The 16,986-nt window shown below is 45.8% G+C and overlaps 1 long non-coding RNA gene across 1 annotated transcript; it reads left to right on the top strand.

Annotated features, from left to right (window-relative positions):
* The first annotated feature begins 1,549 nt into the window (after positions 1–1,549).
* On the top strand, positions 1,550–16,781 carry LOC132806999 (uncharacterized). The gene is made up of 3 exons (XR_009641907.1): positions 1,550–1,681; positions 12,752–12,860; positions 16,692–16,781. It is a non-coding gene; the product is annotated as an uncharacterized LOC132806999 (long non-coding RNA).
* Positions 16,782–16,986: the final 205 nt, after the last annotated feature.

A 16,986-nucleotide genomic window follows, 5' to 3' on the forward strand; every position in this document is an offset into this window, starting at 1 on the left:
CCATTCCTGACCTGTGCTGCCTCATCTCTCTGGAGCGGAGAATTCTGTTGGCTCATGATCTGGAGTAGCTTCAAAAGTGAGAGACGCTGACAGAAGCAGCAATTAGACGCACACAGTGAGGGATACCAGACGGTGAGGTACTGAGTCACTACACCAGAGCGCCGGGTCAAACAATTGTGCAGGAAGAAAGGGTTTTAATTCATGTTGCACTGGGATATACAAACTGTGAGCAGGTGAAGTGATGGCCTTGGGGCATTATTGTGTGACGATTTATCCAGAAACTCAGCAAGTGTTCTCTGGACACAAGTCCAAATCCCACCATTGCAAATGATTGAATGTGGATTGAATGTGAAATAAATGCTTCAAAAATGATGTAATTAAAAACATGTAAGTGAGTATTAAACAATTGCTGAGGTTAAGAAAAATCCATCGGTTGCATCCCTGTCTTTAGTGAAGTAATCTAAGGTGGGACTGGGATATCACAGGGATTACAGAACAACAGCTGAGGGAGGGACAGGACAGGCAGCTCAATGCCCCAGGGGACAGATGCTGCAGGAAGGACAGAAGGGGAGCTGAGAGAGGAGGAGAGCTGCTGGTTGTGATTGGGGTGAAACATCACAGCAGGGACTGAGAGAGGAGATTCCTGCGGGACCGCCCAGTGACGCTGTGTTCATGGAATTCATCAATAACAATGGGTCTTCCCTTTCCTCTGATTGTTCTACAGACCCCGATAGCCCCGCCCTCCTGCACCTTGACCTTCACAACATGGCGGCCCAGAGCGCTCCCTCTTCCCTCAAACAAATGGCGGCCGTGACCCTGAGCCGCTTCCCCGATCAGAGACCGCCACCTCCTTCCCCGGGCCTGGAGGGGCTTTTTGGTTTTTTTTAACTTCTATCCGAGATTTGTGAATTCTGTCCGCTCCTTTCTCCCAGCGACGCTCCCACACACCGGCTCTGAGCTCACTCTCTGAAGCCGATCGCAGCTACTTGCCGGAGAATTCAGCTCCGTGTCTCTCCCTCTCCCTGTCCCGATCAGTGTGACACTGCGCATGTGCCACATAGGAACCAAACTGCGCGTGCGTCTGAGGTTTCCGGTGAGTTTATACAGATTATTCATAACTGAAGAGAATCATGGGTGATATATTTGTCATTAACAACAGTTCTGTCGACTTACAGATATAGAGTTGGCTAGTATGAGAGTAGATTGTTCGGTCCAACTCAACCATACTGGCCAAGTATGTAAATTACCAGTCGTTCTGAGTTTGAAAACAAGTTTCTTACTCAATTTGTGCAAATCGATTGAAAATATGTACGTTATCAGATTTACATCACAACTATTTCTTAAAATCTCACATTGATTTATGACAGAGGTTTAACACTCCACTATGTAGTGAAAACGATCAATCCTGCAAAACAGTTTGCATTCTGACCAATCCTGACGCGTTCACTCCCGAGAATGCTTTGGCCCCGCCCCTCACTCACTCTGGTTGGAGGACCGGCCGCTGCTTGGTCCTCCAGTTCCGCCCCTTCCTCCCATTTGCAGAGTTGATTCGGGCGTGACTCAGCAGCTAAGCACCAGAAACATTAAGGGACAAGGGAATTTAGAGTCGATGTCTTGTGATGCGGTGAAAATATCCCGAATCTTGACCGGGAGGCCTGGGTTCAATTCACAGCGAGTGCAGGTGTGTCTAATAACAACTTTAAACAGGTTCATTCGGAAAAACAAGGGAACCGAGTAAAAACAATAGAAAATGCATACAATGTGGTGGGGTTCTCAGTGCTCAGATGATTTTAGTCTTTACCAAGTGTTTCAGGGCCCCAATGGGTCCCAGTACAGACTATTCCACTCCACCTAGTGCGCAGCCAGATACCAGGATTGTGGGGCAAATTGTTGTGGTGGGATCCAGAGGTGCTTTCCCTCTATTTTGGAGGTAAAAATAGGTGAGAAGAAGCAGGGTTTTGTATGGAGTTACCTGCTCCCCTCCTGTTGCAGCAACTTATTATTGCCCTAACTTGACCTCGTACATTTTTGGTAGCGATCAGTGACATTTTGTAAGCCAACATACAAGATCTGTCACTCTGTTTAAGACAGCAGAAATCTCTTGTAGCACAATAGTCATAGAACAATACAGCGCAGAACAGGCCCTTCAGTCCTTGATGTCACGCTGACCTGTGAACTGATTCTCACCCCTACACTATCCCAAAATCACCCATGTCCTTATCTAAGGATTGTTTAAATCTTCCTGATGTGGCTGAGTTGTCTACATTAGCAGGTAGTACATTCCACAACCTTGCCCCTCTCTGAGTAAAGAACCTGCCTCTGACATCTGTCTTAAATCTATCACTCCTCATTTGTAGTTATGCCCCCTCGTGCATACTGACATCATCATCCTAGAAAAAGACTTCCACTGTCTACCCTATCTAAGCCTCTGATCATCTTGTATGTCTCTATCAAATCCCCTCTTAGCCTTCTTGCCAAGGAGAACAGGTTCACGTCTCTCAGCCTTTCCTCGTAAGACCTTCCCTCCAGAGTAGGCAATATCCTGGTTAATCTCCTCTGCACCATTTCCAATTCCTCCTGTCCTTCCCGAAATATGGGCACCAGAACTGCACACAGTATTCCAAGTATGGCTGCACCAGCTTTTTTATCTTTGCAGCATGATATTGCGGCTCTGGAACTCAATTACTCTATGAATGAAACCTAACACACCATATGTCACCTTAACAGTACTATCCACCTGGGTGGCAACTTTCAGGGATCTATGTACATGGACTCCGACATCCCTCTGCACATCCACACTACCAAGAATCTTTCCATTGACCTAGTACTCTGCCTTCCTGTTATTCTTCTCAAAGTGTATCACCTCACATTTAGCTGCATTGAACTACATTTGCCACCTCTCAGCCCAAGTCTGCAGTTTATCCAAGTCCCCCTGCAATCTGTAACACACTTCCACACTGTCCACTACTCCACCGACTTTAGTGTCATCAGCAAATTTACTAATCCATCTACCTATGCTTGCCTCTAAGTCATTTCTAAAAATGAGAAACAGTGGTGGTCCCAAAACAGATTTTTGTAGCACACCACTAGTAACTGGACTCCAGTTGAATATTTTCTATCAACCACCACTCGCTGCCTTCCTTTAGAAAGCCAGTTTCTAATCCAAACTGCTAAATCACCCTCATTTCCATGCCTCTGCATTTTCTCCAACAGCCTACTATGTGGAACCTTATCAAAGGCTTTACTGAAGTCCATGTATACCACGTCAACTTCCCTACCCTCATCTACATGCTTGGTCACCTTCTCAAAAACCTCAATGAGGTTTGCGAGACATGACCTGCCTTAACGAAACCATGTTGATTATCTGAAATCAAATTGTTGTTTGCAAGATGATTATAAATCTTATCTCTTATAATCCTTTCCAAAACCTTTCCTACAACAGAAGTCAGGCTCACTGGTGTATAATTACCTGGGTCATCTCTACTGCCCTTCTTGAACAAAGGCACAACATTTGCAATCCTCCAGTCCTCTGGTACCAAACGTGTAGACAATGATGACTCAAATATGAAAGCCAAATGCTCTGCTATCTCCTCCCTAGCTTCCCAGAGAATCCTTGGATAAATCCCATCCAACCCAGGGGACTTGTCTACTTTCACTCTTTCTAGAATTGATAACACCTGTTTCTAACTAATCACGATCCTTTCTAGTCTAATATCTCATACCACATTCTTCTCCTCTACAATATTCTCCTTTCCCTGAGTGAAAACCAATGCGAAATGTTCGTTAGCACCTCTCCGATCTCCACATGGTACACACTCAACTTCCCATTCTGTCTTTGATTGGACCTGTTCCTACCGTAATCATCATTTTATTCCTCACATACCTATAGAAAACTTTAGGATTCTCCTTTATTCTATTTGCTAAAGACTGCTCGTGTCCTCTCTTTGCTCTTCTTAACTCTCTTTAAATCCTCCCTATCTGATCTGTAACTCTCCATCTCCTCATCTGAACCATCTTGTCTCATCAACACATAAGCCTCCTTCTTCTTCTTAACAAGCTATGCAATTTCTGTAATAAACCACGGATCCCTTACCTTATCACTTCCTCCCTGCCTGACAGGGACATACCTATCAAGGATATGCAATATCTCTTCCTTAAACCAGCTCCACATTTTCATTCTCTGCATCCCCTGCAGTTTGCTACGCTATTCTATGCATCCCAATTCCTGCGTAATTGCATTATAATTGTCCTTGCCCCATTGATAACTCTTGCCCTGTGGCATGTACCTGTCCCTTTCCATTGCTAAACTAAACATATCTGAATTATGGTCATTCTCTCCAAAGTGCTCACCTAAAACTAAATCAAACACCTGGCCTGGTTCATTACCAATCACCAGATCCAATGTGGCCTCCCCCCTTGTTGGCCTTCGACATACTGTATCAGGAAACCCTCCTGTACACACTGGACAAAAATTGATCACCCAACGTATGAGAGTTATAGCATTCCCAGTCAATGTTGGGGAAGCTAAAGTCCCCCATAAGCTCTTCAGCCACGTTCTCAAACAGACTCGCTACCTCTCTGCACAGAAGCTAAAGTCCCCCATAATGCCCACCCTGGTACTTTTGCACTTTCCCAGAATAATTTTGCTAATCCTCTCTTCAACTTCCCTGGAACTCTGTGGAGGCCTATTTAAAAAAACTCTAAGCAGTGTGACCTCTCCTCTCCTGTTTCTAACCTCAGCCCACACTACCTCAGTAATAGAGTCCTCATCAAAAGTACTCTCAGCCACCGTTATAATATCCTTGACTAACATGACTTGCATGGACCCATTGCAGTGCTTCAAACTCCATGAGGCAGCCATACTCTCTATGACAGACAGACTCAGTCTGGAACCTCCTCTGTCAGTATTATTGCCAGAGCCCGTAGCCTTTGCACTACTTAGCCATTTCTTGATGTTATCCAAACTGAATCAAACTGGCTTAAAACTCGCATCTGTGATGTTGGAAACCACTGCAGAAGGATGAGATGGATCATCCCACTTTGCACTTCTGGATACAGATAGCTGCAAATGCTGTTGTCGTATCTGGTGCATGGATGTGTGAGGCCCCTCCATCAGTAAAGGTGGGGATATCTGTGATGCTTCCTCCAGTGAGTTATTTAATTGTCCATCACCGTTCACAACTGGGTGTAGCAGAACTGCAGAGTTCCGATCTGTTCCATTGCATGTAGGATCACTTAGCTCTGTGGCTTGGTGCTGATGCTGTTTGAAATGCAGATGGTCCTGTTTGGTAGCTTCACCAGGTTGGCACTTCATTTTTAGGTACACCTGGTGCTGCTGTTGGCATGCCCTCCTTTCCTGTCCTTTGTGATGGGTGAGAGCAGGATTTACAAACCCATGAGATTACAGATTGTGCTGGAGTACAGTTCTGCTGCTGTTGATGTCCCACAGTGCCTCAGAGATCCAGTTTGAGATTCTACATCTCTTCAAAGTCTGTCCCATTTAGAACGGTGATAGTGTCACTCAACACAATGGAGGTTTTTCTCAACTTTCAGCCAAGACTTTGTCTCCAAGAGGAATGTGTCCTGTCCGATACTGTCATGGACAGATGTATCTGCAGCTGGTCAATTCATAACAATGAGATCAAGTATGTTTTTTCCCTCTTGGTTCCCTCACCACCCATTGCAGACTCAGTTGAACAGCTGTGTCCTTTAGGACCTGACCGGCTCAGTCAGTAATTCTGTTGCAGAGCTAGTCTCGATTGTGAACATTGAAATCCTGTACCCAGAGTACGTTTGACACCATTTTACTTCCCCAGTGCTTCCTCCAAATGGTGTTCAACATGAAAGAGAAGTGATTCATCAGCCAATGGAGGACGGTACCTAGTAATCAACAGGAGCCATGAGACTTCCTGGTGTCCGGAGTCAATGCTGAGTACTCAGAGGGCAAATCCTCCCTGTCTGTGCCACCACCTCTGCCTGGTCTGTCCTGCCGGTGGGACAGGACATATTCAGAGATTTCAGGAGAAAGTGAAGACCGCAGATGCTGGAGATCAGAGTCGAGAGTGTGGTGCTGGAAAAGCACAGCAGGTCAGGCTGATGAAGGGCTTAGGCTCGAAACGTCGATTCTCCTGCTCCTCGGATGCTGCCTGACCTGTTGTGCTTTTCCATCACCACAATCTCAATATCTTGGGATGGTGATGGTGGTGTCTGGTCATTGTCTGTAAGGGTTGATTTCATGAGTATGAGAATGTCAGGCTGTTCCTTGATTGGTCTGTGAGACAGCTCTGCACATTTTGACACCAAACTCCAGATGTTAGTCTGGAGGACGTTGCACCATCCAGAGGGCTGATTCTGTGGCTGTATTTTCTGGTGCCTTGTTAGATACCGAGTGGTCCACCCAGTTTCATTCCTTTGTTGAGACTTTGCAGTGATTAATACAGTGAGTAGCTGGCTGGGCCACTGTCGCGTTGGCAGGATTTTTTTTTGCCATTGACAATGGTTTCATGGAGATCAGGAAATTCCTAATTCCAGTTATTTTTTCTTGAATTCAGATTCCACCATCTGCCAAGTTGGGATTCGAACCAGGACTTCAGTCATTTGTTTTAATATTTTGGATAAAAGTTAAATATATTAGGTTTGTTTAATCACTTTAAATATCACTTACCCAGGTTTTGTTTCTTTGTGAAACACTGTCCATCCTCCTGTCTCCTCCATCCAACAAGAAGAGTTTGGAGCACATGGCGTTTCTCTGTCACTAAGACTGAGATAATCCAATCTGCTGCTTCCCTCCCTCTCACTAGCCCACAGAGCCAAACTGCCTCACATGGTGTTCCTGGTTTTTGTCCTAAACTTACATCTTCTTCCAGTCTCTTGTCAAGCCTTATCAGAACTCATCTTGACCCTTTACCCTAATTTCACTAAACTATAGACTTTCCAACTCTCTTTCCTCCTCCTTCTCATCAGTCCCCCTCACTGATTCACCAATATTGTTCCTTGTTCTGTCTTTTCTGGTTTTATCCTTCTCTCCCAAAATCCTGCTCCATCTCCACTCTCTCCCTTTCCTTTCTGAATTCCTTGCATTTGGTGTCCTTGGCCCCTCCTGTATCTCACGTACACACTGCCAGGAGGTGCCATTGTGCAAAAGCACCATGTTGGGTTTCACATGTACACTGACGATGCCCAGCTCTCCCTCCCCGTCATCCCTCTCCATTACTCCACTGTTACTCAGTTATCAAACTGCTTACCACATTCCCACTACTCGATTCGGTGCAGTTTCCTCCAATGAAACATTGTAATGGTTAAACCCATTGTCTGACAAATTCCTTTCCCTTACTGCTGAGCCTCTCCCTCTCACTGGGAACGATGCAGCAGAACTACACTCTTCACAATATTATTACAGTTATATCTGATGTGAAGCTGACCTTCTGATCAGACATCTACACAATCCCAAACACCAGGAATTCCAATCTCTTAAATGTTGCTTGTCTCCTCCTCACTCCAGATCCATTGCTACTGAAACCCCTTACCCGTGTTCCCTTAAACTTGATGAATCCGAAACAGAACCCTTGATTCTGTGACTGACTCAGAATCTGGTTTCAAACTCCCCCCTCTGTATTTACCCTCAGACACATCAGTATTTATTCTGTCAAACCCCTTAAGAATCTGGTGGTGCAGTCTGATTGTAGGTTGTGGAAATGGCAGGGGATGATGTGTTGTATCTGGGTGGAAGTTAAGGACTTGGTGGGGGGAGGGGGGTGTTCTATCCTTGTTGCAGTTGGAGGTGTGGGTTTCAAAGGCAGAGGTGCAGGAAGTGGAGGAGATATAGTGGATGGTATTGACCACATGGGAGGGGAAATTGCAGTCCTTGAAATACGGGCCATTTGGTATGTTCTGGCCTCACTGGAACACTGCAGTAAGCATGAGACAGACGTTGGCCAGGGAACAGGCTCGTGTGTTAAAGTGGCAGGCAGCTGGAAGCTCGGGTCTGTTTTTGCAGCAAAACGTAGATCATCAGCTGCCATTTCCGCCACCTCCACTGAGATGCTGCCAGACCCAGATTCCTGTCCCCTCCATTAACAGCTATGCACTCTCCCAATTAGATCATAATCCACTCCTTTGTCTTTCCAAATGTTCCTGTCTCTCTCTGGGTTCTGTACCTGCCCATTATTTGCTCTTTAACCCCTATCTCCTGCAGTACAAAGATCTGCAGGTTAGTTGAATTGGCCAAGCTAAATTTCCCATAATGCTCAGGGATGTGTAGGTGAGGTGCATTATTCAGGAGGAATATACAGTAATAGGGTAGGGGAATGGGTCTGGGTGGGATACTCTTCGGAGATACGCTGTGGACTTTTAGGGCCGAATGGCCTGTTTCCACTCTGTCAGGATTCTAATTTTCCCAGCTCCCATCGGTTCTGAGGAAGGGCCACTGGACAGATTCCTGTTCCCAGATGCTGCCAGACCTGCTGAGCTTTCCCAGCACCTCCTGCTTGTTGTTCCTGATTGACACCATCCATCCACCTTCCGGGTTTGATTTTTTTTTATTTTTTTTATTTTTTTTTATTTAACCCCCACACTACCGCCTAACTGCGGTAGTGCTTATTTTATCTCCTTTCTTTTCTTCCAATTTCCCCCACACTACCGCCTCCATGCGGCAGTGCTTTTTTTTCCCCAGGTTTTATTTTTTTTTGTGCAGGTGTGAGACACAGTGAGAGACAAGGTGTACAAATCTTTATTCAATTTCCACCACCAGGAAAAGTAGGAAAACACCCGAGTGGCCTGTGACAAGCAGTGCCCTTCACATCAAAGGGCAATGCTGTGTGATCAAAACAGTGAAGGGGAGGGCAGGGACTAAATCAAAATAGAGTTGGAGGGGGAAATGATGCACTCCACTCCCTGCGGCGCCCACCTCTCCCTGAACAACTCCAGGGTGTTGGTGGACACCGCGTGCTCCTTCTCCAAGGACACCCGGACCCTAACGTAACCGCGGAACCTTCCGGGTTTGATTCAGACAGGGGGAGGAACCCACCACTGACCTCACAATGGGGTGCAGCTGATTGATGGCAGCTTCGGACCAATAGGAAAAGGTGGTGGGACTGGTGGACAAAGTGGAACCAGCTGGTCATCCAAACAATGGGAGTGAATGAGGGGCGTGACCAGTGGGATGACACGTCACCAGTAACTCCGCCTGTGCAGTGTCACGTGACTCGGCTGTTGGTGAATGTGGGTGACACAAACAGGGAAGGGGAGAGTGGCCTCGGAGACGGAGACAATGAGTCACTTTAGGTTGGGAAGTATTAATTACACTCTGTGCAGATCATTAATCTGAATTAGAAACTCTTTCCCGTGTTTGCAGCAGATGGGAAAATGGCTGCGGCCCTCAGGCGGTGACAGGTCCTGGGATATGGCCGCCATCTTTATTGGGGGCAAGGTACAGTGAGGGGCATGGACATGTCCTCTTCCTAGGATCGGGGGGGGGGGGGAGGGGGTGGTGTACGATTTGAAGAGAGGCATTTACACATCAGTCACATACCAAGAGAAAAATATGTCTTGTATTCTTCCTGCACTGGCTCTGAGTTTTGTTTTGAGAATTCATTTCATAGGATATTAAATCAGAATAATTGAGGCTGGGATCTCAAAAGTAAGTTTTTACAGTCAATGGAGTCATCAGGATCTGAATATCATTGACGTCTAAATGTGGAAGGAGAAAGGTTTGTGGAAAATATCTCCAATATTTTTGTTAAGCAGGAAGATGTACAAATTCGTGGTTGGATCACCCTTTGGGTGTGCGCTATGTTGTGGGCCCTGCAGCTGAGGAAGGAGCTATTGGCCTGAGAGGGAGCACAGATTTATCCAAATTACACCTGGTCTCTTTGGGTCTAAATCTGAGAGATCTTACAATCACTCACTTCATGATGTTAACCTGTAAACTTCATATTTTCAATTAACTGCAAACTTCCCATCAAAAGTCCTTTTGGACTCGAATTCCAGTACCTTTTCAGGTGGAATGTTCTAGATTCTGACAACGGTCTGTTCATTCAGAAACTGCTGAGGTCCATGTTGACTCTGGGGTTACAAAGGGCTGCATTGAAAGATGAGATGCTGTCCCTGAGCTCCCATTGAGATACATTGGAACAGTACAGGAGGCTGAGGGCAGTGTAGGTATGAGCAGGCAATGAAAATGACAGGGCTGCACTGTGAGGGCTGCTTGGCTCAATGAGTGTGTTTTGGAGTTGGGTGTAAACAGGGAGAGGGGAGACAGGGAGAAGGTGAAGCTGAAACTCAGTTTTAGTTCAGGGAACAGACAGTTTTTCAATGATTCCTGCGGAGTATTTGTTAACAGTGTTTAATGTATTTTTCCTGAGGGCAGTTGAGAGTTACCCACATTGCTGTGGGTCTGGAGTCACATGTAGGCCAGACCAGGTGAGGATGACCGTTTCCTTCCCTACAGGACATGAGTGAACCAGATGGGTTTTCTAACAATCGGCAATAGTTTCATGGTCATCCTTTGCCTTTTCACTCTAGATTGTATTGGATTCTGATGTCCGCACAGCCATGTTGGGATTCTAACCCTAATCCTCGGAACATTGCACATGTCACTCATCTGGCAGGAATACCATTAAGCCATTGCCTCCCCTTTTTAGCAATGTTTAAAGCAAGTTCCATCATTCTACGTGAACAATGTGCAACGTCCATGTGTCGGCCTCTCCAAAAGGTTAATCAACAGAAATTTGTTTGGGAGTGAAATATTTCACTTTTTTGGGGGGAGGGGTGTTTATTAAACAAAAATGAATCTAAATAAAAATCTGATGCCACGGACATGTAATTTCTGAAGGCGGAGGGGGATTACGGAGACAGGGAGGGTTGTGGGGCCAGAGGGGGACTGTTGTCCAAACATCACTGTGGTGTACATGGACTGCAGCATTTCAGGGAGGCGGTTAACCACCACTTTCTCCAAGACAAGTGAAGGTGGCCAATAAATACTGGTCTGGGCAGCAAAGGCAACTCCCAGTGAATAAAACCAAGCAGTGACCTCTCTGAGCTGACTTGCTGTGAAGTTAAAAACCTCTGGAAATGGAGTGGGCAGAGAAGAGAAACAGTGACATTTCACAGCTGCCCTCAGAGAGACCTCACCCTTGGAAGTACTCAGAGCCGGGATCAGCTCAGTGAGTTTCAGTCTCTTTAAATATCAATCTTAGTCAGTTTTATTTTATTAAATCTACAGTAGTGAGTAAGGTGAGGATTTCTTTTTAATGTCTTTGGGTCTCTTGATTAAATGTTTAAGATATGAAATGTAAGCATTGCTAATCTCGGGCAGTATTTTTTGAGAAGTAAGACTGTGTCTTTGTCATGGTCTGTAGGTTGTGAAGGCGGAGAGATGGCCTGTTGTAGAGTGGCGTGCTGTTCCTGTCGGATGTGGGAGATTAGGGAGAGTCTCAATGATCCTGATGATTATGTCTGCAGGAAGTGTGATTGCAAATCCTATTGGAACGCATGGATTGGTGGAGAAGTGATTAAAGTCAGTGAGGAATTGACAGGAGCCGGGGGGTGTGATATGTGGCCGTCTCAGGATTGCAAGATGCTGCAGATACAGTCAGGTAGATGGGTTACCTCTGGGAAAGCTAGGAGGGGTAGGTAGGTACTGCAGGAGTCTCCACTGGCTATCCCCATCTCAGACAATTACACGGTTTTGAAAAATGTAGGTGGTAATAGACTTTCAGGGGAATGCAGCACTGACAGCCAAGTTACTGGTACTGAGACTGGCTTCTAACATAATGTGAGGTATATCCATTTCCACACGATCGATAGTGATGGGGGACTCTCTAGTCAGGGGCACAGTCTGCCATTTCTGCAGCTGACAGTGAGACATCAGAATGGGGTGGTGCTGCCCTGGTGCCAGTGTCTCACAGAGGGAGCAGAATATTCTCAAAAGGGAGAATAACCAGTGGGAGGACATTGTACATTGGTACCAATGGCATAGGAAGGGGAAAGCATGGGGTCCTGATGAGCAGGGAGATTTGCTAGTGCCACTCGGGAGGCATTAAACCAGTGAGGGAGTCGGGGTAAACCTAAAGAGATAGTGAGAAAAGAGGTGAGTCTGAGGCTGGTACTGTTCACCGGTCAGACTGTCAAGGCAGGCAAGAGCAAGTCACAGAATGAGGTGGGACGGACCAGTTACACTGCATTTATTTCAGTGCAAGAGACCTGACAGGTCAGGCAGGTGGGCTCAGGGTATGGTTTTGAACATGTGACTGGGATATTACAGCAATTACAGAGGCATCACTCAGGGATGGATAGGACTAGCAGATTAATGTTCCAGGGTATAGATGCTATAGTAAGGATAGAAAGGGACCAACAGCGCAGTGGGAGAGGTGTTTTTGATTAGGGATAACATTATAGCTGGGCTTCGGAAGGATATTCCTGGGAGTACATCCAGGCAAGTTATTTGGTTGGTACTGAGAAATAAGAAAGGGATGACCATCTTACTGGAATTGTGTTATAGACCCTCTCCCAATAGTCAGCAGGGAATTGAGATACAATTTTACCAGGAGACCTCGGTTATCTGTAAGAATAATATGGATGCAATGATAAGTGGTTTTAACTTTACCAACATGGCCTCGGAGTGCTGTAGTGTTAAGGGCTTGGATGGAAAGGTATTTGTTCAGTGTGTACGAGAACGTTTCTGATTGAGTTTGTAGGATGTACCGACGAGAAAAGGAACAAAACCTGACCTGTTTTCTTTATTCATTCACAGGATGAGGCTGTCACTGGCTCGGCCAGCATTTATTGCTGCGTTTACCCAGAGGGCAGTTAAGAGTCAACTGCGTTGCTATAGGTCTGGAGTCCCATGCAGACCAGACCAGGTAAGGATGGCATTTTCCTTCCCTAAAGGTCATGAGTGAGCCACATTGGTTTTTCCAACAATTGACAATGGATTCCTGTCATCACTAGATTATTTTTTCCAGATATTTATTGAATTCACGTTCCAAAATCTGCCGTGATGGGATTCAAACCCTTGTCCCCAGAACGTTATCTGGGTCTCTGAATTAACTGTCTGATTTCACCCCATCATCACTGCCTCTTAGGAAACAAGGCAGGGTGAGTGACTGAGGTATTAGTGGGGCAGCTCATCAGCATCAAAGATCCCACAGTATTGTGGCTCAGTGGTTTGTGCTGCTTCCTCAGCACCGGGGACCTGGGTTTGATTCCAGCCTCGGGCAACTGTCTGTGTTGGAGTTGACACATTCTCCCCAGTGTCTGTGAGGATTTCCTTCGGGTGTTCCAGTTTGCTCCCACAGTCCAAAGATGTGTAGTTTAGTTGGATGAACCATGTTAAATTTCCCATATTCAGAAGATGAGGTTTTGGGATGTGCAGGCAAATCTCTGCCAAATGTGAAAAGATCATTTTGGGGTCTTGGACAGAGGTCAGAGGGAGGTGTGGCCGCATGTTTTACATCTCCCGTGGTGGTAAGGGAGGGTCAAGTGTGTGGAGCGTGGGTTGGTGGGAGGGTGTGGACTGAACAAGGAAGGCGCAGCGGGACAGAAATGATCAGGTAGAGTCAATGTGGCTTTGTACATGCACAATTGGGTCTCACTAACTTGAGTGAGTTCTTTGAAGTGACGAAAAAATTGAATAAGGAAGGCGGTGAATGCTGTTGATATGGACATTCAACAATGTTCCACAAAGCAGACTGGTTAGCAGGGTTAGATAACATGGAATGCAGAGAGAGCAAGCCATTACAAAACTATCTTGAAAGTAGGAGACAGAGGATGATGGAGGGTTGCTTTGCGGACCGGAGGTCTGTGAGCAGCAATGTGCTGCAAGGATGGATATTGGGCCCTTAAATAAATGACTTGGATGTGAATATATGAGGTATGGTCAGTAGGTTTACAGAAGACACCAAAATTGGAGGTGTCATGGACAGTGAAGAAGGTTAGCTCAGAATACAACAGGATCTTGATCAGATGGGCCATTGGAGCAAGGAATGGCAGACGGAGTTCAATTTAGATAAATGTGAGCTGTTGTATTTTGAAAAGGCAAATCAGAGCAGGACTTATACACTTAATGGTAAAGTCCTGAGGGGCGTTGCTGAACAAAGGGACCTTGGAGTGCAGGTTCATAGTTCCTTGAAAGTAGAGTCACAGGTAGGCGGGGTAGTGAATGCAGCATTTGGTACGCTCCCCATTATTGGTCAATGCATTGAATGCAGCTGTTGTGACGTCATATTGTGGCTGGACAGGGCACTGATTATAGGTCTTCTGGAATTCTGTTTTCAGTTCCAATCTCCCTGTTCTTGGAATCAGGCATCTGATTTGGTACATGAAGAGGGAGGATTTAGAGGGATAAGGGTGAACCGCTGGCAAATGGGACTCCATTAACGCTCTCCGTTATTGGTCAATGCATTGAATACAGAAACTGGGACACCATATTGTGGCTGGACAGGATGTTGGTTAAGCCACTTCTGGAATTCTGTTTTCAGTTTGAATTTCCCTGTTCTCGGAAGGATGTTGTGAAACTTGAAAAGGTTTGGACAAGATTTACAAAAACGTTGCCAGGATTGGAGGATTTGGGCTACAGGGAGAGGCTGAATAGGCTGGGGCTATTTTCTCAGGTGAGTCAAAGACTGAGAGGTGTCTCCATGGAGACTTATAAAATCACGAGGGGCGTGGATAAGGTGAGCAGCTGGCGTCCTATTTCCTCAGGTTAGGTGGGTCCAAAACTAGAGCACATGGGTTTAAGTTTAGAGGGCAAAGATTTAAAAGGGATCTAAGTGGCAACGTTTTCAAGCTGAGTGTGGTGTGTGTATGGGAGGGGCTACCAGATGAAGTAGTGGAGGCTGATAAAATCCCAACATTTAAAAGGCTTCCAATTGGATACATGAATCGGAAGGGATTTGATGGATACAGGCCAATAGATGGTAAATGGGAATCCATTAGTTTAGGATTCCTCGTTGGCAAGGACGAATTGGACCGAAGGTCTGTTTCTTTGATGTTGATAATTTAAGATGCATTCCTCTCTTTTGTGCAGAGCTAGCTGAAGCACAGATAATTATCCTTGGAGCTGAGAAGGTGAAGCAGTGATTTCGATCTTGTGCAGATTTGGTTGCAAGGTCTTGAATTTACAGAGAGAGAGAGGAATTGTTAACACTGTCACAATTTTTAGTAACTATTTTCAAGTAATTGGCAAATAATACAAGGTGAAAATGTGAACGCTATTTTACTCAGTAAGTTCTGAGCATCTGGAACAGTCTGAACGACACAGATTCAGCAGGTATTCTGAAACAGACTTGGAATTTTACTTTTTAAGGAAAGATTTGGGAGGCTATGGGCTCATGGGAGGGGACTTGGGACAGATTTGCAGCATCTCCAGAGAGAGAGAGTACAGCCCCAATGGGCTGAATAGCCCCCAGCCCCTGTGCTCTGTGATACTGCCCTCTTCACTGTGAATGATGGAGGAGAGTCTGTGTTCCCCTGCAGCCAATGGGAGTGAATCAGGGGTGTGGTCAGCAAGCCGACACCTGTCCATGAGCTGTGCAGGTGCAGTGTCACTGGGTGGGGGTGGGAGAGACAGCAGGGACTGGGACAGAGGCTGTTGGACCTGAATTACAAACTTCCGGTAAATTAAAACCAAAAGAACTGCGGAAGATGTAAAACAGAAACAACAACCCGGAGGGTCTGGAAAATCTCAGCAGGTCTGGCAGCATCTGTGAAGAGAAATCAGAGTTAAAGTTTAAGATCCGGTGTCCTTTCCACAGAACAGATGTTACTGAGGAAAAAAAGTCAGTTTATTTGCAGAAGATAGTGTGGGGAGAGGATATAAGGAGTAAAGGATAGGTGGGGATAGAGTGAGAAGAACGGTTGGATAAAGGAGTGGATAATAATGTGGCTGGGGGAGGGTGACTAGCTGTTAGTGGAGACAGTTAGTGGCTAACCATAGGTAGTGTGTAATGACAGGCTGTGAGAACAAGGTCTGGTGTGTGGGGTAGGGGGCTTCGACATGGGGTTCTTAACCTATGGTTAGCCCCTAACTGTCTCCATTGTAAGCTGTTGCCCACCTATATCACTCCACAATTGGAGCTGCCGAGTACACAAACCTTTGGAATATTCTCCCTAACCCCCTCTGTCCACCTTAAAGATGTATCTAAAAATCGTTCTCTTTAATCAACGTTTCCATCATCCGTGAAGAATTTTAGGAGATTTGTCAATGTGAAAGGCTCCATACAATGCAGGTAGTTGTTGTTATTGTCTGACATCAGGAGAAACAGGGATGAGCCCTCTCTCTCTCATACCTGATGAACAGCAGCAAAAGCAGGAAGCACTGAGCATGCTCCAGCCCACAATGGGCCTCGGATTCTTGATGTTAATGGGGGAACGGGGGCTAGAGGTGCTAGTTGTTGCTTCAACCAATCGGAGTGAATGAGGGGCGGGACAATACTCAACCACGTGATAAACTTCACTGGCAGCACAGTGTTGTTGTGACCAAGGCATTGGAAATGTGTGAAGGTGCAGGGCAGGGGGAAGGAAAGACATAGACCAGAAAGAGAAGGAAATTTTCACGGTATGGCATGAGAGGTTTTACAGAACGTAGTGCACATTGTAAAACACAAATTTGAAAATCCCAAATGCTGCACCATTTTCCCTCCCTATAATGCATTTTACACTCCCTGAAATATCAACTGTTTCTCCCTCCACAGATCCCAGTGATCAGTGCCAAAGCCCCATTGCCTGTGGAGAAGGTGATGTTTGACTTCCTGTACAGCTGCAGTTCATGTGGTGAAGGTGCTCCCACAATGTGGTTGGGTAAGAGCTGTTATAGATTATTCACTCAGCGACAGTGAAGAGTTGACAATGTATGTGCAAATCAACAACAGTTTGTTTTTTTTTAAGTTTATAATTCCACAGAAATACTATTAAGAGCTTCTGACATAAGGCCACAGATGGGGATATTAGGTCAGGTGATCAAAAGAACTGCCAAATAAACATGTTTTC

Source organism: Hemiscyllium ocellatum, assembly GCF_020745735.1.
Source record: "Hemiscyllium ocellatum isolate sHemOce1 chromosome 17 unlocalized genomic scaffold, sHemOce1.pat.X.cur. SUPER_17_unloc_2, whole genome shotgun sequence".
NCBI classification, from domain to species: domain Eukaryota; kingdom Metazoa; phylum Chordata; class Chondrichthyes; order Orectolobiformes; family Hemiscylliidae; genus Hemiscyllium; species Hemiscyllium ocellatum.